Here is a 25,271-nt window from a genome sequence, read left to right on the forward strand (position 1 = left end):
CTGGTGATGTAATTCTGTGGGGTCTTGTCAGAGCCTGGGCAGCTTCAGTCTTCCGTGGCCAGTCCCAGGAGGTCTGGGAGCTCCAAACTGGATCCAGATGGCAGCAGCCTTGCTGGACTGGCTGAGGTCTGACCTAGAGAAGATTGGCTGGTGTCGGATGGAGGGTCAGCAATGGAGGAGAGATTCCTGATTGTGCATCCTCCTTGGCTGGTTTAGGAAGGTCCATAAGGGAGGGAGGCCTAATCGAGGCTGCAATCGAGTCACCTGAGTAGGATTCAGAGGTAAGTCCAGGTTGAGCTGCCACTGCCTACTGCTCTTCGAGTAGAAAACTCAGAGTGACCAAAGCCAGGGCGATGGCTCCCCATTCCTGGGGAACTCCCTTGGGTTTCAGCACTAATTGTTGTGGTCACCAAAGAAGAGACACATGAGGCCAAAGTGATAAGGATTATAAATTTACTAGAGGCCAGGTGCACGAAATTTGTGCAAGGGAGTGTGTGTCCCTAAGTCCAGCCTGTACCCTCTCACAATCTGGAACCTTTTGGGGGATATTGGACTGCAATATTAGGCCTGATCCCACAGATCAGGATATCCCTCTCATAATCTGGGACTGCTGGCTCCTAACTGCTCTGCCCGCCTGCCTGATCACCCCTAACCACTCACCTGGCTGCCTGATTTCGCCCCTAAAACTCAAGCTTCTTTTTATTTTTTATTTTTAATATTTATACTTCTTCTGTATTTTTTATTTTAAAAGTCAAGCTTCTTGAGGACATGAGGCATTTAACATTATTCCATATTCCTTACAGAGAGCTAAGCATGGTAAACACAGCAAATACTTAATACTTATGGGCTTCTATACAAACACTTTCCAACCAGGAATGTTTTAATAGGCAGTCTCCAAAAACTTGAACTGGGAAACCTATAAGTAGAATGCTCAGATTTCAGGCATCAGGTGCTATTAGCAGGACTTCTATCCCAATTTAACTCTAATTCTTAGCTCTCAACAGTCTGGACAAACTGCCCTTCACTACCTCTAAAGTTTCTTATTCATCACTTTTCCATTTTCCTTTTTTTTTTTTTTGAGTTCAATGTTTTATATCCACATCAGTATTAATGTACCATACAAAACCCACCTGCCATCCTAGCTGGGCAGGCAGGATGGGGGTCCATGGGAGCATAGAAAACTGGGGTTCTTGTCCCAAAAAAGGAGAAAATGGGTTTGCAGTCAAAGAAACAAAATCAGAACTCAACATGATCAAGGAGAAGCCTTGAGACTGCATCGAGTGGAGGTGCTGGGGGCAGTGGTGCATCTTGGCTGGCCCAGCAGTACCTGCAGCAGCCTCGGTTCCTAGGAAGCCTGGGGTCAGAGAGGGCCCAGCTCTTGAGGTTATTTTTTAATAATTTTGCTTTTGGGGAAGGAGGGCTTCTGGGCAGCAGCTCCATGTGTGGTAACCAGTGCAGGTTTCACTTCAGGAGGGGAAGTTGGGTCTTTGGGGCCGTCCCACCCCCGCCCCCACCTCCAAATGTCACAGCTGAGGTTCTTGGAAGTGGCCCAGGGAGCTCCTTACTGCCTTCTTTCTGCCCTGACCCCAGGTCTATGGCTTAAAAATCAGAGCACCAGGCTGAGGCTGAGCATCCCAGGGGCCTTTGTAAACATGGCTGGTACAGGCAGGGGGAGCTTGGGGGAACTGTAGGAACTAGTGGGGGCAGCCAGAGCCAGGGGACGGCAGTGCCCATGGGGAAAGGGGGTATGGGGTGGAGGAGGTATGCTCCTCTAATAGAGACTTAGAGGTACAGAGACTAAGAGAGACAGAGAGGACAGAGATGGGGATAGAAAGAGTGATAGGAAGAGACTCAGAGAAAGCAAGAGAGAGATTAAGACAGAGAAGGATTCACAAAGAAGAGAGACAGACAGAAAGATAGAGTCCTGCAGTGGATCAGTCAGTGGGCTGTGGGGGGAGAGGGGGCTTGCGGCCTGGGACTTGCACAGGATGTGCCAGTGTGATGGTAAGTGCATCCTTGTGTTGCATGAGGGAGGTGTGCTGGTAATGCAGCACCAGCTCCTTCAGAGACCCATACAGGTTGTAGGGCTCGGCAAAACCTAAGCCAGTGGCGCTGCGGTAGATGACACAGTGCTTGGTATCACCGTCCACCACCACAGAGCAGGCATAGCAGCCCCGCTGGCTGCTCTCACGGATGAGGAAGGTACCATCTGGCCTGCCGTTCAGCATTTTCTCAGCCTGCATGCAGTTGATCTTGCCCACACACCAGGTTCGTACCTCACGGTGGGGGGGGCGGGAGGGGGTGTGTGTATCATCCTCATTCTCAATCAGTGCATACTGGTCTTCAGTCTCATTTTTGATTCCTAAATACTCGTTGATTTTCTCCTGCCGGGAGCCTTTCTGGGTGAGCCATAACAGGTACTGGTCTCGGATCTTGCGCTGCTGCATGGGGTCTGGCTTCAGACTGTTCATGCGCTTATCGATTTCCCGGTTGTCCAAGGCCTGTGTCCACAGCTCCTGTTCCAGCTTCATGCGGCTCTCATGGATCTCAGTTATTTGAGACTTGAGCTGTTCTGAGTTCAGCAGGATCCTCTGTATCTCTTTTTCATTGTCCTCACGCCCGCAGTGCTCCAGATACTCCTTGCTGCTCTTCTCTTGAGTCTGGCCCTGCTCGTCGAATATCTTGATGGTTTCATTAAAGGCTTCTATTGCTGTGTGCTTCATCTGCAGTTCCTGGGAGGTGCGTGTGTACTCCTCATAGAGTTGGCCATACTCCTGGCTCTTGTCCTCTGCTTCAAACCAAGGTAACAAACAAATAATTTCCCATCAGAAGTCATGTCCAAATACTGCAAGACTGAGGACTATAACGCTGACTATATACAGGAGCAATAACAGGCTCACGTTCTAGCGGCCGACGCCCTGGCATCCTCCACAATCCCACAATCCTCTGGTTGCACACTTCCGTTTTCTCGAGCTCCTCCTTAACTGGTGTTTCCTTCAGTGGAGTTGCAAGCCCAGGGCCTCAAGTTGGAGAGGATTTTTCTGTTCTTTGACATTGATAGCTGTTTACTATTTGGAATCAGTGAAGTTTCAGGAGAACTGCCACTGCCATGAACATGTCGGTCCCTAGTGCACTCATGAAACAACCGCCCATTCAGTCCACAGCTGGCGCCGTCCTGGTTCGCAATGAGAAAGGTACTGTGCCGAGCCATTTCCAATTAGATCTTCCTCTTCCTTCCCCAGTACACTGCAAACCTACTCCAGAAGACCACCCCGACTGCACAGACCCTTAAGACCTATCCCTACATTTCTTGGACTTGCCCCCATCACACTCGCACCATATCGCATTGCTTGGGGGCTCCCTTAACTGCTCCCTGGGGGGCTGGGCCAGCTGGTTCTGGTCCTAAGGTCTGGCCTTTTATTATATAGGATTAGATAATCTGGATACCAGATGGGCTGAGCCCCCAAATGGCACCAGCAACCAAAGACTGGAGTCAGAGTTTTTTTTATTTAATTTTTAAAGGATGTCATCAAGAACATTGTTGAAGAGGGACCAGGACTAAGGCTGTTCTATCCTGAGAAGGTCTGGAGTGTGTAAACCATTTCCTCCTGAGTTAGAGAAGATACTTGATTAGAGAAGATAAAATCTTATGATTTATTAGCTGGGTGTGAAGCTCAAATCTATGGCATTTCTATACACCAATAGTGAACTTATAGAAAGAGAGACTAAAAACACAATCCCATTTACCATCGCACCAAAAAAATTAAGCTACCTAGGAATAAACTTAACTAAGGAGGTAAAAGACTTCTGCTCAGAAAACTACAGGACGTTGAAAAAGGAGATAGAGGAAGACATAAACAGATGGAAGAACATACTATGTTCTTGGATTGGTAGAGTCAACATCATTAAAATGTCCATACTACCCAAGGCAATCTATAAATTCAATGCACTTCCCATTAAAATACCAATGACATATTTCACAGACCTAGAACGAACTCTCCAAAAATTCATCTGGAATGAAAAAAGACCCTGAATAGCTGCAGTGATCCTGAGAAAGAACAAAGTAGGTGGGATCTCAATACCAGATATCAAGCTGTATTACAAAGCTACTGTTCTCAAAACTGCCTGGTACTGGCACAAAAACAGACACATAGATCAATGGAATAGAATAGAGAGCCCAGAAATCGGCCCGAACCAATATGCTCCATTAATATTTGACAAAGGAGGCAAGAACATACAATGGAGTCAAGACAGTCTCTTCAATAAATGGTGTTGGGAAAATTGGACAGATACATGCAAAAAAATGAAAGTAGACCACCAACTTACACCATACACAAAAATGAACTCAAAATGGATAAAGGACTTAAATGTACGACGGGAAACCGTAAAAATACTAGAAGAATCCAATTCAACAAAATCCCAGACATATGCAATATGTTAATATAAAATTTTAACATATAAGTAATTTCTTCACTGATAAGCTCCAAGGGCATTGGAAACTAAAGAGAAAATAAACAAATGGGACTACATCAAAATAAAAAGTTTCTGCACAGCAAAATAAACCATCAACAAAACAACAAGAAAGCCCACTGCATGGGAGAACATATTTGCCAATGTTATCACCAATAAGGATTTAATCTCCAGCATTTATAGGGAACTCACACAACTTAAGAAAAGGAAGAGAAACAATCCAATCAAAAAGTGGGCAAAGGACCTAAATAGACACTTTTCAAAAGAGCACATTCAGAAAGCCAAGAGACATATGAAAACATGCTCAAAGTCACTAATCATCCGAGAAATGCAAATCAAAACAACAATGAGGTACCATCTCACACCTGTCAGAATGGCTATCATCAACAAACCAACAAACGACAAGTGCTGGAGAGGATGTGGAGAAAAAGGAACACTTGTGCACTGCTGGTGGGAATGCAGACTGGTGCAGCCACTATGGAAGACAGTATGGAGTTTCCTCAAAAAACTAAAAATGGAACTTCCATTTGACCCCGTGATCCCACTTCTAGGAATATATCCCAAGAAACCAGAAACACCAATCAGAAAGGATATATGCACCCCTATGTTCATAGCAGCACAATTCACCATAGCTAAGATCTGGAAGCAGCCTAAGTGCCCATCAGTAGATGAATGGATTAGAAAACTGTGGTACATCTACACGATGGAATACTATGCTGCTGTAAGAAAGAAGGAATTCTTACCATTTGCAACAGCATGGATGGAACTGGAGAGCATTATGCTAAGTGAAATAAGCCAGTCAATGAAGGAAAATACCGCATGATCTCACTCATTTATGGATAATAAAGACCATTATTAACTTATGAACAAAAATAGATACAGAGGCAGAGCAGCCCCGAACAGACTGTCAAACTACAGCGGGAAGGCCAGGGAGGTTTGGGGGGTGGGGGGGTGCTGCGTAAGAGATCAACCAAAGGACTTGTATGCATGCATATAAGCATAACCAATGGACATAAGACACTGGGGGGTAGGGGCGGCTAGGGGATTGTTAATGGCGGGGGAAAAAAGGAGACATACATAATACTCTTTGTAATACTTTAAGCAATAAAACAATAAAAAAGGGAAAAAAAGTAATAATAGCACCATCTCATAGAGTTGTGAGTAATAAGTGATTTAATGTATGCTGACAGCTTAATATCTGCCTGGGGGGTGGTGAGCTGTTTCTATAATGGTGATGATAAAGAGAATAATATTAATAATAATGAAATAGGAAAATTTTCTGGTTTTTGAAGGGCATATTTTTCAATAATTAATAACAATCTACATGGTAATACTTGATAACCACTTGGAGCTGAAAACAACACTTGCAGAGATATTACAGAGACTTTCCCCAGGTCCCCAATGGTAAAGAGTGGGTTCCTGGATGTCACCTTCTGTGTGTGTAAGTTTGGAGTAATATTCCATTCCATTGAGATCATATCTGTGACAGTGAGTGGGCATGTGTTATGTAAGAGATCAGAATTAAGATTATAGACAATATTACTTATGACTGGGAATCCTTGGAAAGCAGGCTGCCATATTCATTTCATGGCTTCTTGTTACTGATATGGTAATTTGCATAAAGCAGATGCTAATAAAACAGAAATGGGTAGATGGAATGAGATTTATGAGACATAACAAACCAAATGCAACCAGTGGACTTTGTTTGGATCCCGATTAGAACAAACCACCTGCAAGGACACGTTTTGGACAATTGAGCATATTTAAATACAGACTAGGTATTAGATGATATGAAAATGACATTGTTGCCGAAACTGGTTTGGCTCAGTGGATAGAGCGTCGGCCTGCGGACTGAAAGGTCCCAGGTTCGATTCCGGTCAAGGGCATGTACCTGGGTTGCGGGCACATCCCCAGTAGGAGATGTGCAGGAGGCAGCTGATCGATGTTTCTCTCTCATCGATGTTTCTAACTCTCTATCTCTCTCCCTTCCTCTCTGTAAAAAATCAATAAAATATATTTAAAAAAAAGAAAATGACATTGTTAATGTCAGATATAATGGCATTGTGGTTGTAGGAGAAAAAAATCTTTATTTATATTCTTCAAAATGCATCACAAAATATTTATTGGTAAAGGCACCTGATATCATGGATTTACATTACTCTAACAACAAAAGATGGGGAAAGTGAATAGTTAGAACAAATTTGGTAAAATAATTGTTGAAGCTGAATAATCGGTAAGTGGAAGTTCCTTAGACTCTTTTTCAACTTTTTATAATAAAACCTCTGTTTCCATAATAAAAGCACTAACTCAGTATCTCAGCCCTGTCTCTGCCTAGTGAGTTGGCAATGGGAGGGGATGCAATGCCATGAATGGGGTGTTGAGTGTCTGTTGGGATCCAGTGTGGGGATGGCAGGGGTTGGGGGCCAGCCTGGCACAGTGGAGCCCCCTCACTTACGGGTACAGACCCCTGTCTTCGTCACAGGCCCTGGAGTCACAGGCCCTGTGGGGCCCCAGAAGTCATCATCTGTCCCTATAGACTCCACTGGTATGTCCCCCAGAGGTTCAGGAGAAGACAGACAGAAGGGCTTCACCTGCGCTACTTACTGGGAGCTCTCCTCTGGAACAGGCAGGGCAATGGTCAACATTAGGGTCTCCTCTCTGCCTCCCCCAATTCCTAGCCTATACCAAGGAGGGGGTTTCCCCAAGGGTTGTCTGTCTGGACATTGGCAGGGATTGTGTCTGTATTCTCTGTCCCTGCTCCTGGGGCTGCCTGCCTGCTATCTGAGGAGGCCCAACACTGCTGCCCTCTGACCCCAACCCTACCCATCTCCCTCTTCCCACTGGCACAGAGATATTGCTATTCCCAGCTCCAATGGTAAGATAACTTGTGAAAGGAACATGGCTAAAAAAATGGATGGGCAGTAATGCAAAGAGCCTTGGGAGACTGGGCCATGGATCAGAGTCTGAGATGCTCCAGGGATATTCTGGGGAGGAACAGCCTCAGACCTTGAGGTTGAGAGAGGAAAGCAGAGATCTTGCCAGTTCCTAGGGAAGTGATGGCTAACCTTTTGAGCTCAGCGTGCCGGCATTTTGAAAAACCCTAACTTCATTCTGGTGCCGTGTCACATATAGAAATTTTTTGATATTTGCAACCATAGTAAAACAAAGACTTATATTTTTGATATTTATTTAAATACCATTTAACAAATAAAAATGAACCAAAAAAATGAGTTCGTGTGTCACCTCTGACATGTATGTCATAGGTTCGCCATCACAGTTCCAGGGTCTAGGTGTGGAAGATCTCGCATGGAGCGAGTTCCTGTAGGTGGGCATTTTTCCATGTCCCACTCCAGAGGCAGGAGCATGGTGGGGCTCACCTTCCACATTCTCCCTCTCCCATCCCAAGTCATGATGCTCCCAGCCTGGCCCCTTGAAGTACCTGATCCAGGTTCCTGTCATTTGAGTGGAGTTGTTTCATCATCCATCTCATCATCCATCTGTTCTTCCCCTGGGTCTTCCTTAGTGATTGTCAGATTTGGTTTCCTACACACAGAGTTATTCATTGTCCCTGAGATCTTGGAGGAAGTTGGTATTATCTACATGATATCCTCACTTAAATTCAATCATCTGAATTTGAACTCATGGCCTTCATCTGAGATTCTCCCGTAGCCCCTGTCTCCATGATGGCCCCCATTCACCCCGCCATCCATGTCGAAACTGGGATGTAGTCCTGGCCCCTTCTGAGAGCTGATTGACCACATTGACACTGTCTTTAGAATAGCTCTCTTTCTAGTTCCTCCTCTCCACCTCCACAGTCTCCACCCCAGGTCCACGCCCTGGCATCGGTGGCTGGAACCACTGCATCCTTCCCCTAAAGTTCCCCTCTTCTCTTGTCCCTCTCTGGGCCATTTCTACACAGCAGTTGATCTTCAATAGGAACCTGACTGAACACTTTGCTGCTGAAGCCCTGAAATCTATTCCTTTTGGGGGTAGAATTTAAAGTTCTTAACATGGCCCAAAGCCCTACTTGTGCTCCTTTTCCTCTAACTCCATCCATTCTTTGTCTCCAATCCCACCTTTGCCACCCTTCTTGCTCACTCACTTCTAGTCCAATGCTTCTCAAAGCCCAAACCAGAAGGTCTGGTTAAAACACAGATTCCTGGGCTAATCTCAGAGATTCTGATTCAGCAGGTCTGGAGTGTAGCCTGACATTTACATTTGTAATGAGCTCTCAGGTGATTCTGATGCTGACACTGCTGGTCCATGGTCCACACTTTGAGTAGCAGTGTTCCGGGTACCTGGCCTTGTATTCCTCAAAGGAGCTGAGATCAGATCTCTACCTCTGCCAGAAATCTACCCCTGCTTGGCCCAGCTAAGCCCTCCCATGTTTCCTAACTTAGCTCAGGTCCTTTGGACAGAGTCTAATAGGCCAGTCAGTGCATTCATCCTGATCCCACACACAATGACACAGGTGGGAGTGGGGTAACCTGGTCCTGTGTCCCCGCTGAGTTAATTTCTGGGAGTTGGGTTCATGTTCATGGCTTGTTCCTAACACATTGTGTGTCTGAGGCAAATGCTTGTTCCCTGAGGAATGGCTCCTCCTAAACCTAAGAGCCCTTTCCTGCCATGTCAGGTGAGGCAGAGCAATCACAACCAGGACATAAGTGCACTTTGCAGTCACAGGCCAGAATACACCAACATGAAAGGCCACACAGGTCTGCAGCAGATGCCCAGTAGGAAGAACGGATTTTCCCATCTGCAAGGCTTCTCCTCAGTTGGGCTGTATACATGGGTGTTTATATGTATGAGGGTGAGGAGCACCCCTCCCACTCTGCCTCCCAAAACTCTCTCTTCTCTTTGTTTCCCCCTTACGGTCTTTGCTTTCCATGTTCCAAATCTCACCCACTCTCTCCTTCACTTTTCTTCATTTGTTCTCTCTTTACTCATCTCATGGAAGGGTTTAAGCAGAGGAGGGAGATCATTTTGTTTGCACTAAACAAACAAGCAAACCAACAAACCGCACAAACAGCCTCACTCTGGCTGCTGTGGTTTCTTGGCTTCTTCCTGGTTCTGTCTGTCTCTGCCTCCATCCTTGCGCCCCCCCCCCCCCCCCCCCTCCACCTTCTGGTCCATGTCTCTGGCCCAGCCTCTAGGAGTCAGCCCTGGGCCTGGGTCAGCTCAAGGGAGTTCTGTGTCTCCCCTCTTACCCACTGTTGATGATCAGCTGAGGCTTCTCCTGCTTCAGAAGCCTCAGCATCTCTGTCACCTCCTCACTCAGCCGAGTCTGGTCCAGCCTGAAAACACAAAGGAAGCCTAATTATCCTGGATCCCCACTCAATCTCAATGGCCTCAGGGCTCAGAATCCTGGAACCTTTTACATTACCACAGGAACTTGTTATAGGTTGGGTTCTCTGAAGTCAGGTTTTGAATTGGAAAGAAGAGTTAGGTTTATTAGGGAGTGTTGTTGGGTTAACACCAGACCAAAGGAAGGGAGGAAGCTGGACTGGGCAGAAGAATAAGTTGTGCTGTGATGCAGTTGCAAGGGACACAGCTGACTCTGTGAGACTTCTGATGTAGGGATGACACTCCAGAGCTGTCCATACTGGGAGGAGGGTCCTTATACCACTACCCCAGTCACTGGATGCAGGCCACCCAGGGAGGGGAGGTGACCTTGTGTGAGATGGCCCTAGTTGGCAGAGGCCATCCTTGTAAAGGGTGTCCCAAAATTCACGGAAGATTTGAATTTTGCTTGAGCATTAACAACAACAACAAAAAATAAAAGCCTAATTTTACTTGGTTCATTGAATCAGATTCTAATATCTGTTGCCCTTTGATTTCAATCCCTTCAATTTGATAAGCATTACCAAGTACCAATTATGGCCCAGGAGCAGGGATAATGAAGACCAATGAAGACCACGGCTTTCCATATGTGCCAGCAAAGCCGTGGAGGCCATTTACCCGAAGTGCGCTATTCCATACATAACCCTATACTCTATACTTTATGAATCAATAAAAATTTTACAATTTTTAATTATAAACCTGTGTTTTCTATCAAAATTACTTCTTGTGTGAATTTTGGAATACCCTTTAGCTGGCAGCACTCGCAAGGGGTGGGGGTTGGGTCTTCTTTCTGGAAAGGGAAAAGGGCAGCACTTCACAGCATCCACCAGAGAACAGCCAGTGTCCATGGCCTCAAATGACCACATAGGAGTAAGTCTTGGGATTTCCTTTCTAGAGGCTAAGAGGTTTCCTAGAATGAAAAAGCCTGTTTCCATTCTCACACGCCCTGTGCTCTGGGGTTTCTGTTGGATTTGGGATGGCTGCTGCCCACTCTTGGCCTCCATGTCCTCACCTCCAACACCGAGGGACCTGCTCCGCCTATTGTGAGCCATGGACAAGGCAGGTGTGAAGACCCTGCACCTGTCAGACACTACATTTTCATTTTGTACCAGACCCTACAAATTATCTGGTCTTGAGAGGAGGAACAGGTTTTATTTGGATAGAGAGGAAAGTCTAGTTTAGAATGTGTGGAGTTTGAGGAGCCTTTGGGACATCCCAGTGGAGGACATTGGGTTTGGGACCTGAGCTAAAGATGGAAGCTTGGCAGGTACCCGCTGGAAGGGGCCTGGGATGTGATTGAGGGAAGGGCTCTGAATGAGGTGGAGGAGACTAAAATTGGGACTTGGTTAATTCCTCCTGGTTGGATGTCACACAGATATTATGGCAAATTTTGCCTCTGCCAGGTATTAGTTGAAGACTGTTGGTAGGTTTCTTAACATTCAAGTTTATTGATCTATAATACGACTTCTCCATGCCTCTTGCACCAAGGTCAAAGGACATAATATATCCCTGTGCTTAGAACAGTGCTCAAAGGATACTGCTCCCATGGGACCTGAGCCCCTTAACTTTCTTCTACGTCTCCATCCTGTTTCCACACAGCCTCATATCTCAGTTTTCATGCAGCCCTTTTTTTTGTCCTTCTGTCTGAGAGGGGCCAAGGCTCTTTCCTCCTGTGTCTTTGACTCCACATCCTCCTGCCTCCCTTCTGACCTTGTTGTTTCTGGAATCCCTTCATTCAGTTCTCCAACCTCTCCTTTACTAGTTCATTTGGCTTTGTTCATGTATTATGCTCAGTTCTACATGTTCATGTAAAAGCAAACACCCCAAATCCTTGAGTCTAGCATATTCAGCCTATTTCAAGAGAAATCCAATTATTTGTTAGGACTTTGCTCCAAGGTCTTAGACATTCTTATATTCAAAGGCAGTAAATATGAGTTCTTTCTCATAGAATCAACATTTCTAGTCAGGAAATATTCACATCTGCCTTATCCACAGCTAGTATTTTGTTATTGTTGTTAATCTTCACCTGAAGATATTTTTTCCCATTGCTTTTTAGAGAGAGTGGAAGGGAGGGGGAGAGACACAAAGAGATAAATATTGATGTAAGAGAGATACACCTATTGGTTGCCTCCTGCATGCACCCTGATTGGGACTGGTGATTGAGCCTGCAACGGAGGTACATGCCCTTGACAAGAATTGAACGTGAGACCCTTCAGTTCTCAGAACAGCACTCTAACCACTGAGAAAAACTGGCCAGGGCCAGAGTTAGTATTCTTGTGAAAAAGTTTAAAATGCATGTATCATTTTTTTTTAAACAGAGAGGAAGGAAGGAAGATAAAGAAATAGAAACACCAATGAGAAAGAAACATCATCAATCAGCTGTCTCCTGCACAACCCTTATTGGAGATTGAGCTCAACCCAGGCATGTGCCCTGACTGGGAATTGAACCTGTGACCTCTTGGTTCCTGGACTGAAACTCAGCTCCCTTCAGCAGCTAGAGTGCAAAAGTCCTTCAGCATAGTCCCGAGGGACTTAGCAGGGAGAACTTGGAAAAAGTAGTGCAGACAGAGGGCTGTGGTCATCTGGGAGGTCAGTGAGAGTGGTTGCTCCTGCTCCATCTGCTGCTTCAGGCAAGTTTAGACCAGCCAGGACACCAAAGTCCACCACTAGGATGTGACTCTCACATGAGTCATTTACAAAGATAGACCACATGTTAGGGCAAAATGAGTCTCTACAAGTTCAAAAAGATTGAAATCATATCAAGCATCTTCTCAGATCATAATGGAATGAAATTAGAAATCAACTACAGTAAAAACATTCAAAAACATTGAAACACCTGGAGATCAAATAGCATGTTATCATACAATGAATGGGTTACCAATGAGATCAAGAAAAAAATTTAAAAATTCTGGAAATAAGATGAAAATGAACACACAACAACCCCAAATCTCTGGAAGACAGTAAAGGCAGTCCTGAGAGAGAACTTCATAGCACTTCAGAAAACAAGAATAATTAATAATAAGCCATTTCACCATACAACTTAAAGAATTAGAAAGAGGGGAGAACCAAGATGGTGGCATAGGTAAACACCTATATTTGCTGCCTCTCACAACCACATCAAAATTACAACAAAAAGGCAGAACTACCACCACCCAAAACCACAGGAAAGCTGGCTGTGTGGAAGTTCCACAACTAAAGAGGTGAAGAAAGCACGTTGATACTGGTAAGAGGTGCGGAGACGTGGAAAGTGCTGGCACCTGGATGTGCTGCTCTTTTAATCAGGAGGGAGATACAAGCTCCCACTTGCTCTGAATGCCAATTCTGGGCGAGACTCTGGGGGACCCAGACACATACGGGGAGAAACTGGACTGTCTGGCATCGGGACAGGAACACGAGGGTGGTTTTCTCTCAGAGGTGCTCACAGTGAGCATTGTTCCTGCACAGGGGTGTGGGATGTGGAGACCCAGGGACTTCTCCAGTGCAGAGCTGACTGGCAGCCATAGCTGTTTGCTCTGCCATCGAGATTCCCAGAGACCCCACCCCATCCAATTTATAACCCCATCAAAGCTGTGTGCAGAGGCTTTTGCATATGAATGGCCTGTCCTTTCTCTGCCTAAAACCTGTCAATCTGCAGCTGGCTCAGAGAGCCCCAGAGCTTCCAAAAGAAGGCCCAAGGCCTGGCAGCAGCAGCCTGCCTTGCTTCACAGCTGGGCCTCATCTGGGCACTCCCAAACCCCATACAAATAGGAGGAATCTTCAGATGTCTCTGTAGCTCCTGCTGGGTGTCCCCAGACAGTGGCTGACCTTGCACCTCCTTAGGGATCCAAGAGCCAGTGTACCCAGTGTTCAGAGTGAGACCATAACAGGTTACAACTCTTCACATCCATAAGAGACACACTCAAGGGGCAGACTCAGTGAGCACCAAAGACCCACTGAAGCAAGTCCTGCCCCATAAGGGTGTCTCCTGCTCAACAGATCTTCCAGTGTAGGCACAGCTGTTCTTCACAGCCAATTGGCCTGGAGGTCAATTCCTCCTAGTGATACCAACAGTAATCAAGGGTTAACTACAACAAGACTGTGAGCCCAGCCCACAAAGGGGTGCACCAAGAGCATCCACCTCAGGTGACTGGGGAGGCTGAGCCACAGGGCCCTATAGGACACCTACCACACAAGGCCACTCTATAAACTCAGGGAGACTTAGCAGCTACCCAGTACATAGAAAAAACAAACAAACAGGGAAGCAGCCAAAATACAAAGACAAAGAAACAAGTCAAAATTGAAAGAAATGGATGAAAGCAAAATACTGGATATAGAGTTCAAAACCACGGCTATAAGGTTACTCAAGAATCTTCTAGAAACCTCTGAGAAACTTAGTGAAACCCTTAAGGATATAAAAAAGGACCAATCAGAAATTAAGCATACACTGACTGAAATAAAGAATAATATACAGAGATCAAACAACAGACTAGAGGATCCCCAGAATCAATCAAAGATTTGAAATACGAAGAAGCAAAACACACTGAACCGGAAAAGCAAAAAGAAAAAAGAATCCAAAAATATGAAAGATAGTGTAAGGAGCCTCTGGGACAACTTCATGTGTACCAATATCTGAATTATGGGGATGCCAGAAGAAGAGAGAGAGCAAGATATTAAAAACCTATTTGAAGAAATAGTGACAGAAAACTTCCCCTGCCAGGTGAAATAAATAGACTGAAAAGTCCAGTAAGCACAGGGAACCCCAAACAAGAGGACTCCAAAGAGGACCACACCAAGACACATCATAATTACAATGCCAAGGGCAAAAGACAAAGAGAGAATCTTAGAAGCAACAAGAGAAAAAGAGTTATTTACCTACAAGGATGTACCCATACAACTGTCAGGTGATTTCTCAACAGAAACTATGCTGGCCAGAAGGGAGTGGCAATAAATATTCAAAGTGAGGAATAGCAAGAACCTACAATCTAGATTACTTTACCCAGCATAGCTCTCATTCAGAATTGAAGGTCAGATAAAGAGCTTCAAAGATAAGAAAAAGCTAAAGGAGTTAGCTTTTTTTGGGAACCGGGTGGAGGGGAGCTATGGGGGGGGGGGGGGGGGGAAAGGGGAACATCTGTAATAATCTGAACAATAAAGATTTAAAACTAAAAAGAATTAGAAAGAGAACGACAAGAAAAACTCAGAGTAAGAAGGAGGAAGGAAATAATAGATTAGAGCAGAAATAAATAACATAGAGATTAAAAAATCATACAAAAAAATCAATGAAAGCAAGTGCTGGTTCTTTGAAAAGATGAACAAGATTGATTGACCCCTAGCCAGACACATCAAGAAACAAAGAGAGAGGGCCTAAATAAATAAAATCAGAAACAAAAGCAGAGAAGTAACAACTGACACTACAGAAATACAAAGGATTGTAAGAAAATCCTGTGAGTAATTATATGTCAAGAAGCTGGACAATAAGAATGAAGCAGAAAAATTCCTAGAAAAATAAAATGTCCCAAAACTGAATCAGGAAGAAACAGAAAACCCGAAATAGGTCAATAGTAATGGATGAAATACAAGCAGTAATTAAAAAACTCCAACAAAACAACAACAAACAAACAAACAAACAAACAAAAAACCCTGGTCCAGAAAGCTTGACAGGGGAATTTTACCAAATATTCAAACAATTAACACCTATACTCCTAAAACCCACCTCACCACCACCCCCCAACCCTCGCAAGAGGAAGGAACACTTCCAAGCTCTATTTATGAGGTCAGCATCATCCTAATTCCAAAATCAGATAAAGACACTACAAAGATATTGGGCAGGGCCAATATCCCTGATGAACATAGATGCCAAAATCCTCAACAAAATATTAGCAAATTAGATCCAGCAATATGTTAAAAAGATCATACGCCATGACCAAGTGGGATTTATTCCACGGATGCAAGGCTGGTACAATATTTGCAAATCAATAAATGTGATATATCACATAAACAAATTGAAAGACAAAAATCACATGATCATACCAATAGATGCAGAAAAAACATTCTACAAAATCCAACACCCATTTTTGATAAAAACTCTCAACAAAGTGGGTATAGAGGGATATATCTCAATATGATAAAGGCCATATATGACAAACCTACAGCAAGCATCATACTCAATAGGCAAAAACTACAACTATTTCCCCTAAGAACAGGAACAAGACAGGGATGTGCGCTTTCACCACTCTCATTCAACATAGTACTGGAAATCCTAGCCACAGCGATCAGACAAGAAGAAGAAATAAAAGGCATCCAAATTGGAAAGGAAGAAGTAAAACTCTCATTATTCACAGATGATATGATATTGTACATAGAAAACCCTAAAGACTAGTCTTCAGTTGGTAATTCAGGGTGAATGTTCTCCATTTTAGTTTTACTTCCAGTTTATTTTGGGAGGAGGTAAAAGAAAGACCCACCTACTTGCCACCATCTTGAGACACCCTCAATATTCACTTTCTTAAGGTAGGTTACCACTGAAGGTCCCTAGGTGGGCCTGTAATCACACATTTGTTTGTGTGGTTAAAGCCAATCACTTGCAAATTGTGTGGAAATAGAATCCTGTGTTTGCTTACTATAGTAACCATGGTTCTTAGCACAGAGCATGGCCAGAAGGAGCTCAATGAACATTTGTTAAATATCAAGACCACACACCCATCCTAGAAACAACTTCTCTCCTGGGTCTCCTGTCCATCCCTGTTTCAGAACAGAACCCAGGCCAGACTCACCTCAAGGTCTCCAGGTAGCAGTGAGGGCATTTCAGGCCGTCACAAAGACTCTGCACTGCAGAGCAGCTCAGAGAGTTTCCACTCAGGTCCAGGTCTCTCAAGCTTCCAGGGACTTTGAGAAGGGAGTAGAAAATCTGCCACTAGGCATCTGTAAATGGGCCCCAACTGCATCTGAAGGAGAGAGAGAGGATCAGGGGAGATGTGACCTGTGTGTAGCGGTCTTATCTGTACATCCCTGCACAACTCAGTGGGGTTTGCCCCCCACCCCCAGTGCCAGGCTGCAATGGGCACGGCTATCACCAAAGCCGATCAACCTCCCTGACATCCTGACAGCTCCCACAACTCTGGGCTAAGTGCCCCTCTTCCATGTGGCTTTTCTTTTTTTTTTTTTTTTTTTTTTAAAAATATATTTTATTGATTTTTTACAGAGAGGAAGGGAGAGAGATAGAGAGTTAGAAACATCGATGAGAGAGAAACATCGATCAGCTGCCTCCTGCACATCTCCTACTGGGGATGTGCCCGCAACCCAGGTACATGCCCTTGACCGGAATCGAACCTGGGACCTTTCAGTCTGCAGGCCGACGCTCTATCCACTGAGCCAAACCGGTTTCGGCATCCATGTGGCTTTTCACTGTGCAGCCCTTGCCATTCTACACTGCAGTGCTCATTTGGGATGTCTGTTTCTGCCTCAGTTTGGGAGTTTCTTGTGGGCAGGGGCAGAGGTTCATCTTTTTTATCTGCAGTGCCCAGCACAGGGGCTGGCACAGAGCTTGGGGATGCAGACAGTCTTCCTCTCATCAATGCAGACATGCCTTTCTTTCTTTGGCAAGATGTAAAGTCCCAGTTTCCAGAAAGGAAAGGAGGAGGTGGGAGGAGGAAACAGAAGTTGGGAGAGGTGGGTTAAGGATGATTTTGTGATGGGATTGTTGATTATGACTATGTATACTGCTGATGAGGTTGGCTTGTGTGGGACCCCATCTCCTTCCCTGGATAGCAAGAGCACAGAGAGGGTCTGCAGGAGAGAGATGTCAAAGGGGAATGTCTCAGGAGAGAACATTTGCAGGATGTGGGGAGAGGATGATAATTGTTATAGGATAGACTGTCTTGTATGATTTCCACCAATTGAAATTCTACATTTTCACATACTATTTAAGTCAGGGGTCCTCAAACTACAGCCCGCGGGCCACATGCGGCCCGCTGGAAACATTTATCTGGCCCGCCGGGTGTTTTTGCCGCCACTGCCTGTCCTGCTTAGCAGCTGACTCGTCCCGGGCCCGCAGTGCGCATGTGTGGAATGTCTGAGGGACAGTGAACTGGCCCCCTGTTTAAAAAGTTTGAGGACCTCTGATTTAAGTGATTTTATCTACTACTATGGCTTATTGACGCAAACTCTAATTCAAGTTGCAAACTGGCATCCTTATTTTCTTGCCCGATAAATCCACCTTGACAGCCTAGTAGCACCTTGACCACCAGTATGACCCCAACCCCATTCATCTTTCCCCCCATCTGCAAAGCCATACAGAGGTGAGGAGTAGAGACTCTGTGGTCAGCTGTCTGAATGTGAATTCCACTTATCTATGCCTCACTCAGTCTCCTTGCTGCAAGAAGGTGACAAGAGGACCTTCTATAGAGGGTTTTTTGAGGATGCAAAGGTGTTACAGAGAATCCCAGAAATCTTAATATAGTTATAGCATTAATAGCTCTAAGACATACGCATGCTGCAAAGTTACCGAAAACACTTGAAATCTTATTTTTTTTGTTTTTTTAAACATTTATTTAGTTTTGGGTATTTTAAATTATACATCTTTAAACTATGTGTCCCATTGAACATTTGCCAAGTTTAATCTTTAATCAGAGGGGCTAAAAGAAAAAATTAAAAATGTGTTCTCAGCCTGACCTGTTGAGGCTCAGTGGAAATGCAAAATGCTTAAATAAAAAATCAAATACCTATAGCTGCTCCTCCTCACTATCTCATATTGGTGCTACTCTCCCTCTTTTGGTTCAATCATCATAATTTCTTCCTGGACTTTTTTTCTTTATTTACACTATCCTCCTTACTATTCTGCCTGCTTTGCCTAGATGACTCAATGCCTTTAAAATAATCCTGCCCACAGCAGCTGCAGCCTCTGACTTTCCCATGACAGTCTCTCCTGACTCCATGTGCCATGTCAGTTTGGACACATATTCTCAATCCATAGATACTGGGCATCAGTTTTCTCAGAAACCTTTTTTCCTGAATCTCATAAAAACAGTGCAGCAAGTGCCAGTGATATCGCTCTAGGTTTGGATGTCTTAAGGTGACCTCCCTCTTGGCCCACCACAGCAGTTTACGATGACTCTCCAGAGGCAGTGTGCACTTGAAGATGCTCTCCATCTCTCTCATCCCCTGGTGACTCAAAAGGCCAAATAGGAAACATGTGGTTGGTTCCCCAAACAGGTAATCCATCCCATATTCTTCTAATAATTCTCATACTTCTGATGCTTGTCACCTCCTCATCTCCTAAAGCACAAGACATTGCTGTGAATAGCTCCTGGAAGCACAGGTGAATGAAGCTGTAGATCAGAGGGGTGGGGTACTCTTTAAGAACACCCATGTTTAAGAAAGTGGAGATGATGGAAGCCTCTAACCTGTGTTTCCTGAAATCCTCGGGACTGAACAATGTCTTTCCTTGTCAGGTGCTTTCAGCAGCTAGAGTGCAAAAGTCTCTCAGCTTAGTCCCGAGGGACTTAGCAGGGAGAACATGGAAAAAGTAGTGCAGACAGAGGGCTGTGGTCGTCTGGGAGGTCAGTGAGAGTGGTTGCTCCTGCTCCATCTGTTGCTTCAGGCAAGATCAGACCAGCCAGGACTTGTCCTTACATGGGCACATCTACTGAGGAAGGTGACTGACAAACAAAGACATTAAAATCCAAAATATAAAAGGAATGTTAGAAGAAAATAGAGATGTTTAACTTGCACAGGAGGAGACCTAATGTAGGCCATGATTTGTCTTCAGGTACCTAAAGAGGTTTCTCATAGGAATGCAGATAGATTCTTCTCTCAGTCCCAAGAAGCAGAATTAAGATTGAGAGGGAAAAAAAAGGATCACTTAACATGAGAAAAAAATAACTGTCACTACTATCTATAAGGACCACGGCAGGAGATATGTACATACATCAAGTATTTAATCTTTCCAACAATCCTACAATTTAGACAATATAACTGTCCTTTTATAAATGAGACTCAAATGAGTTAAGTAATTTCCCCAAGATCAACCAGCAAGTACTAGTAAGTGCCAGAGTGAGATTCAAATGAGGTCTAATGCTGGAACTGATTAGCCCACACCTGTGATTACACCCAAGCCAAGACTGAGTCACAATCATTCTCTTTCTCTGCACTGGGAAGCCTGTTTGTAGCAGCTCAGAAGGCAGATTCACCATATTTCAACAGTGAACATGGGCTGGTTTTGCCTAGAAGGACTTTTTAGGGGGATTTGCTCCTTGAAAGTGTTGGTGCTGGTTTAAAAGACTATAAAATTGTAATCATTCCTGAAAGTTCATTATTTGATTGCCTCTTGTCTACTCTGAAATATCTGAGTGACCCAGGTTAAATGCATGTGCTATTGCCATAACTGGCTTAATTCATAAAACCATATAACCATCTAGTTATTAATTTCTCATCTCATGTCCAATCTATTATGAAAAACTTTTCCAAATGCCTTGTGAGTTTCAAAATCTGTTAAGTCAAGGGCAGTGTAGAGACACCATGGTACATGGGAGAGGGAATGGAGCTTAAAGTCAGATTAATTTGTGTTCAAATTCTAGTCATGCCAACTGTTCTATAACTAGAAAAAGTCACTTCCCTGGACTATTCTCATCAGAAAATTGTAATCTCTCTCTCTCTCACACCACACACACACACACACACACACACACACGCGCGCAGACTCTTTTATTGACTTTCTGGTTCCCACAACTGAGCTCCATGGTCTTGTCTTGACTTTACCTGATTTCACCAATGTCTACCCTACCACAGACACATTATATTTGCTTTTAATCTGCAGCCGGATCCCCGAACCCATATGATCAGTGTATAACTCAGTGTGGAGCTGGGGTTTCCGAGGGCTTTGATAGCAGAGCTCCAGTTCCTGTAGAAACAGTGGTGATGTGAGAAGCCACCATCCATCCTGCAAGTGAGGTGTCTCCCCATCTGACACCTTCTTGGCACTGCTCAGCCCCACGGGTACCCTTGAATGATCTCTCCTGAAATTAATGCCACCTCAGACACTGCTCTTTCCCTCATTTTTCACAAATCCTGACTCAGAAGGATGAGGATATTGCTGGGTGCCCCATGAATGAGTCAGGACTCATCTCTAACGTCGAGCTCACACATCTTAAAGTAGATACTTCTCCCTCCATTTTGGACCAGATCTTTCTTCCTTCCTCCACCTCCTCCATCTTGAACCCAAATTCATGTTTCTCCAGACCAAAGCCTGACTTCTCAATGTATCCTAAGCTTGACACACTTTCAATCAACAGAAAATTTACATGCTTGATGCTTTTAATCAATAGAAAATTTATATCCATCCCCTTTGCTAAATCACATTCAAGACGACTCTTGATTCCCAACTGTCTTTCATAAATGTTCTCTTCCCATTTCCCCACACTCAGTAAATGGCACCACCATTCACTGAGCACTCATGTTCCAGAATCAGGCATCATCATTAACTCCTACCTTTTGCTTTCATAAGCCAAGTCCTATTGGCTGTACCTGCAACATATAACCTCAATCCATCAACTCATCTTCATCTCAGCTGCTTCTTCCCTAGTCAAGGCATCTGCAGCTCCTGCCTGTACCATAGCAACAGTCTTTTGTTTTCATTCTTGTCTTCTTATCACCCATTTTTACCCAGCAGCAAGCGGCATCTATGTGAAACTAAAGCAGGTCTTGTATTACCAAACAACAACCTGTGAGATCTTGTTATTGCACTTAGAAGAACAAAATCCAAACTCCAGATCAGACCAACATAGTTGATGAGCCCTACGAAAATTCTGTCTCGTGTGTGACCCCACCTTACTTCTCTCTTTGCTACACTCATTAAGCTCTGCCACACTGTCCTATTTGTCATGTGGATGGAACAGGTGTGCCTGCTTCCTGAAGGGCTCTGGACCTGAAGGGCTTTGTTACAGATATTCACCTCCCAGGACCCTTCTTGTCACTCAGGTCTCAGCTTCTATGTCACTTCTCAGAGTCTTCTCCCCTGACCACCCAGTTAAAGCTGCCCAAGTCACTCTCTTAAGAAGCATTGTTGTGTTTTCCTCACAGCACTTCATGGTTCTTGGTCCATTTCTTTAATGATGTAGGTCTCATCCAACCAGAATGTCATCCTCCCAAGAGCAGTGCCTTGTCTGTCTTTTTCCCTGAACTATCACAAATGAAGACAGCACATGGTTGGCACTGGGTTAATGTGTGGTGAATGACTGAATCATCCCTTGTTAAGATACGACACAGCAGGAAAATCTATGGCAGTCATTGTTGAATTTATGTTTCTCAACTTAAAAGATACATAACATTTCCTCATTACTCCTGGAAATGTGTTCCATCTGTCATTGTCACTTCAAGTGGTCCAAGGACTCATCTCAGAACAAAAGAAAAAGAATGGATTGAGTCTAGTTCTACAACAGACAACCATTCAGGTGAAACTCTGATCCTCAGCAGCAAGATCTTGGCAATGGTGAACATTTGGATATCATGGATGAATGTCCAGTGGCCTGACGTCATTCCCTTTGGTGAAAAGGGGAGACTGAGAAAGAATAAAACACAGCCCCTGATGTCCAGACTTGATGTGATGCTCACAACTAGGCCTCATTGCTATTACTAACTAATCTGACACTGCCATCTCTTCTGTGTTGTCCTCCTGTTGGACATATATGATTTCACAAATGCCAAACATCCACTCACTACAAAATTGACTATTTAAGCCATTATACTTTCACAATTGTGGTGCCTGCCCTTCTAAGAGAGAAAATGTGTAGAGGTTCCCAATCATAAAATTGTCCTGCCTTCTGAGAATACCAGATCTCGACCAAAACTCCATTTCCTTACATCTTCCCCCAAATTACCCAACTAAGGCCCAAATTCTGAAATAGGTCCTTTCTCAGTCTCTTAATCAGAGGGGGTCCCATGGTTCTCATTAGTGTGTGTTCTTTCACTGCAATGACTAATAGCTCAAGTGTCTTCAGCTACGGGTGTGTTTCTGATGATTTTGCTTGGAGAGCATCAACACCCTGTAGCCCAACACTTCTCAGTTCCCTTACGTCAAACCCCATTGTTGTCCCTATCCTGAATGTAACCCTTTCTCCTACTAATGATTTTTTCCCAATTTTGGAAGGATTCCTGCTCACCCCAAATGCCACTCACTGTCTGCTGAACCCCAGTTGGGCCTGTCCCTTGGAAATCTCTGAGACCTGACCCACTCAGAACCAGGGCAGAGATGCACTTTGCAGTCACAGGCCGGAATACACCAACAGGAAAGGTCATGGGGGTGCAGCAGATTCCCAGGAGGAAGAATGGATTCTCCTGTCCCCAAGGCTTCTCTTCAGCTGGGCTGTGTACATGGGTGTTTATATGTATGAGGGAGCCCCCCACCCCCTTTGCCTCCCCAAAGCTCTCTTTTCGCTTGTCTCCCCCTCACAACTCTGTTCCCAGACTTCTTTTAGATTTTCTTGCATTTTATTTCACCACTGTCTATGAGGTGGATATGATGGTTCCATTTCACAGATAAAAAAAACTGAGCCTCAAATGAAGACCTGCCCAGTTCGCATGCCCTAAGTGAGTGTTGGAGCTGGTAGTGAACCCAGGCTGCATTTTTCTGTCCCTTTACTTGCCCTGTCCAATTCAGGGCCCCCACATCCCTTTCCAATCCTCTCCCTCACTTTCCCTGCCCTCTGCTCACAAATGACCCACAGGGCCTTACCACAGGTTCCTGAGTTGGCAGGCAGGCTGTCTGCGCCCTTCGCAGAGCAGCCTCACACTGAGGTCGCCCAGGTCCTTCTGCTGCATGTCCAGCTCTGTCAGGCTGGGACTGGTACCGAGCATGGAGGCCAGTTCCTGGCAGCAGCCAGATGTGAGTCCACATCTGACCAGCCTGTGGGAGAGATTTGAATGGGTCCACAGTCATTGTCCTGATGGCCCTCTCCTCAGGGTAACTAAGGTTTGGTTTTCCTCTCTAGCTCCTGTGGCCCTTTGGGCTCCTTGGTGACATTAAAGGAAGAGAAGCACGTGTCTGCCTTGCAGTAACCTGGGAGATTTTGATTTTCTCCTGCAGCCAAGGAACCACTTAGGGTGCAGGAAACCTCCCTTTCTCAGTCCTGTGTGATTCTCACCAATTATCACTTTCCAGGTCAACTTTGTATGATTAATTTACCAACATTCCACTTGTGCACTTGGTTTAACTGCTAACTGTATGGGACCTGCCAAACACCCAGTTTGCCGACATGGGATGCTCTGGTGGGCTTCAACACGAAGGCACCTATCTGCTCCCAAACCCATAACCCTATCCTGTCTAGCTCTCACCTTCTCTCTGCTGCAAGATCTTAGGGAAGCTCCCCCTCCTCTGTGCCCCACCTTCAAAAGTAGTGTCAATGAGGAGCAATTACAGCAGCTGATGCAGCTTGCAGTTGGCCTGTCTCAGCTCCTGGAAAAGGTGCTGGGCTATGGTGTCTAAGAGCTTGTTGAAGCTCAGGTCCAGCTCGGTCAGGCTCCAGCTGTTGCTCAGCACATGAGCAAGGGTTCTGCAGCCTTTTGCTGCGAGGCCGCAGCCGGCCAACCTGTGGAAGACAAACACTGATAGCCTTTAGTTTCCTCTCCTCTTGATTCCATAGACACCCATAAGCACCCACTGAGCACCTCTTCAGTGTCAGGCAGTTTAGTAAGCTCCTCCCATCCCCCAAAATGCACAGATACTTGGGGGTTGACATAGGAAACAAGATAAGAAGATCAGTTTTCACATCTCTTTGTATCAAAAACCTTGCATGTTTCCATGTCATCTGAGTTAAATTCAAGTTCCTCGTCTTTGACTATGGGACCCTGGAGACCTGGCTCCTTGTCATTTCTGTTCTCATCTTGTAGACCTTTCATCTGCATCCTCGCTGACCTACTTGCTATTTCTTAAATACTCCAGGCACAGTCCCATCTCAGGGCCTTGGCACTTGCTGTTTCTTCTGCCAGTTGCAATCTTCTTACCTGATATCTCATGGCTTGTTCTCTCATGTACCTCAGGTATTTGCTCAAAAATAACCCTCATGAAATCTTGCCTCTCCACCCTCCCTGTTTAAAATTGCAGCCCCAGGCTCCATTCCTTTCTGCTTTAATTTTCTCTATGACTCAAATCCCATACAATATATTTTAATCATGTATTTGCTTTTGTTTTTTCCCTCCAGGATATATGCTCCATGAGGAATGAGTTTTCATATTTAGTTGCACCATAGTGCCTACAGCCGTGTCTCACACATAGTAGGAACTTAATAAATATGTGGTTGATGAGTGAATGAAATAGAGTGAAGAGGGGCATGTTGAGTGTAGCTGAAGGCAGAGGAGGAAGAGCAGACATGTGAGGGGTGCTTTGAATGGTGAGTAGGAGTTCACCTAGATGGGGGTGGAGGAGGGGCTCTCCTGGTTGGCAGAGTGGTTGTGAGCTTACAGCCTGTGTTTAGTTTAGTGACACTTGTGGA

At 44.8% G+C, this 25,271-nt stretch overlaps 2 pseudogenes; both read right to left on the reverse strand.

The window, feature by feature from the left end:
• Positions 1 to 1,934: 1,934 nt before the first annotated feature.
• Positions 1,935 to 9,560, reverse strand: LOC138994980 (phosphatidylinositol 3-kinase regulatory subunit beta pseudogene; annotated as a pseudogene).
• Positions 9,561 to 9,673: 113 nt separating this feature from the next.
• LOC138994982 (NACHT, LRR and PYD domains-containing protein 1-like) overlaps positions 9,674 to 25,271 on the reverse strand; it is a 36,179-nt pseudogene continuing 20,581 nt past the window's right edge.

This window comes from Myotis yumanensis, unplaced genomic scaffold (genome assembly GCF_028538775.1).
Source record: "Myotis yumanensis isolate MYYU_CA2020_CCGP unplaced genomic scaffold, mMyoYum1.0.hap1 SCAF_16, whole genome shotgun sequence".
NCBI lineage: Eukaryota > Metazoa > Chordata > Mammalia > Chiroptera > Vespertilionidae > Myotis > Myotis yumanensis.